Below are 2558 nucleotides of genomic sequence, written 5' to 3'. Positions count from 1 at the left end.
AATAATACTAGTATTAATCAGTTAGATAAACCTACTTTTCTTAGTACAGGTAACTTATTTGTGGGTTGTTACAAGTAACCTGTACTCATTTTAATTAGGTTTTATGAAATGTATTTTCTTAGTAAAATTAACCTAATCACATGTGAATAAACATTTTAATTGAGCCCTAGCTATAATCTCAGCAAATAAATCTAAATGTCTATATTCTAAGCACTACAGTGATTAACTTTGCATAATCAGACTTTGTTAATAACAATTACACATTCAATTGAAGAAAAAAAAGATGGGAAGATAGACTGAAGACAATAATATTTATTTAATGTCAACCAGTGTCACTTTTAACAGTGACTACAAAACAGCCAATAAATGTGGCTTGCACATGTACACAATAATATAAAACAAACACTGTATATGTGTATTTTTCACCTGTTCTGAAGAGTAAAGTAAAATATCCAAACTGCCCAATCTGCAATGTTTAGATAAAGGTAAATTTAAGCCATAACATCACATTGGACACAACGGTGTTGATTATATACCTCATGAGGTAATGAGAAAACAGAACACAGTCCAAAGTCCACATTAAGTATCAGTCCAACAAAGAGCCACTGATATAGCTCAAATGTATACATCAGTTTTTAGGGATACTTAAGGTCAAGGGCATAGGTAAGTCCAAACAGGAGGCAGCAGGCTTTCGACAGGTTTGGCACACCTCTGACCACGGGCTGTCCTTCTATGATCATTCAAATTGTGTCGGGTTGATGGCACATGTACATTTTCCGTGGGCTAAAACTGCCAAGCTCAATATGCACCTCGGTTTCATCACGACTCTATTGGTGGAGACAAAAAAAAGATAAAGATTTTGGTCAGACAAACTGTAAATTACATGCATATAGCAGACAGGTAGAAGACAGATAAGACACAAAGTCAAAATTTAATTTTTGTTGGTAAAAGTGGTGGATACTAGATGGATACTGTGACTAGAGCATGAGACCAGAGTGAAGTCTATCATGACAATGCCATTGAGTATGGGTACTAAACTATCATGATACTGTACCATGAGTGTTGCTTTTCCTGGTTCAAATGATCCATTACAATAAAACAATGCAATCGTATTTGCATGTACCTGATTGGTCATCCCCTTAATAAAGGAATAGTCTACTTTCAAATAAAAAAATTCCTGATAATTTTACTCACCCCCATGTCATCCAAGATGTCCATGTCCTTCTATCTTAAGTCAAAAAGAAATTAAGCTTTTTAATGAAAACATTCCAGAATTTTTCTCATAATTTTTCTGAATGTGGCACAGCACAAAAAAGATACTGTTGTTGACTTAGTGCATTCTGCACTGTATTCTTTAGCCGTGTGATGAGTTATAGCCGTGTATCTATTTTGCAGTGTTTCTTACCTGGATGTGAAGCTTGAAGACTCCATGTAACAAAAGCGCTTGGGTATCTAAAGACCAGGAAAATGCATGTTAGAATAAGGTTAAAAATCTGTGTTAAATGCAACTTATTTATGGGTTAGAAGTTGTAGGGTTTTTCAACCACAAATCTGTCAATAATCGACTACATAGCATTAAAAAAGTGGATAAAATCTCTAAAAACAGATAGTCTACTAAGCATACCTCTATAAAATCTAAACTTTGCATCTGAATTAGTAATGCAAAAGTATACTAACATAATCACTGATTCCAGAGTCCCGCGTTTTACTTTCCCTTATTTGCCTGCACAACTATTGAACTATTGTCTTGAAATTGCTACTGTTTCGATCGCATATGATCCCGAAATTGAATCTGTGCAATATAAAAATATAACTGAGGGCATTTGTGCAATGAATTATTACCTACCTATCTGCATTTTTAAACACGCCCCTCCTGAATGTTGTTACAGTGGCGATGATAACAGGCAATGATGTAAAACACATAGTAGGCATGACTACAGCACTTATTAATTTCATATTAACTTATTAACGTTAACTGTTGTCTGCCGATCGACCGCACTGTGCAGCTATCTTAGCTTGCCATGTGTGCAGGATAGCTAGCTACACAGTAGCCTACAATTTGCAAACCTAACCTCAGCTCCCTGGAGTAAGCGATTTCGCGTGACTTTACATTACCAGTCATTTGGCTAAATTTGTTCAACTTACCGTGTTAATCAGTTCCTGAAACTCAGATCCGCTGCATCGAATGATCAGTTGAAGTGCCGAGGGAGATACTGCATCTGCCTGGGCAAGTCCCCTCGCGCCAGAGAAAAAGGGATAATGCCAACTTATAAAATGTAAAATATTTACGTTTGATGAACACACCTGCCACATCGACAACGCAGCTCAAATAAATTGTGTAACTCACTTTTATAACATTTCTTGTACACAATAACCACATACAAATAACTACCCAAATAAATTGCAATGGTTTTATTTAAAATATTTTTTTTATATAAAAACTGATAAATTTTAAGTAAAGAGGAAGTATTTTGATTCTCTTTAGTATAAAACAAATAAAATAAACTAGAGTATAACTATTTTAAATATATAAACCCTACTTTGAGGGTGTAGCACTT

At 34.9% G+C, this 2558-nt stretch overlaps 1 long non-coding RNA gene across 1 annotated transcript; it reads right to left on the bottom strand.

Annotated features, from left to right (window-relative positions):
* Positions 1–437: 437 nt before the first annotated feature.
* LOC137039548 (uncharacterized) lies at positions 438–1478 on the bottom strand. Its single transcript, XR_010897689.1, has 3 exons — positions 1406–1478; positions 1195–1228; positions 438–827 (listed from the first exon to the last, which is right to left on the bottom strand). It is a non-coding gene; the product is annotated as an uncharacterized lncRNA (long non-coding RNA).
* Between the last annotated feature and the right edge of the window lie 1080 nt (positions 1479–2558).

The sequence above is a fragment of the Pseudorasbora parva genome, chromosome 14, assembly GCF_024679245.1.
Source record: "Pseudorasbora parva isolate DD20220531a chromosome 14, ASM2467924v1, whole genome shotgun sequence".
Lineage (NCBI taxonomy): Eukaryota > Metazoa > Chordata > Actinopteri > Cypriniformes > Gobionidae > Pseudorasbora > Pseudorasbora parva.
This window is presented reverse-complemented; position numbering and strand designations above follow the sequence as displayed.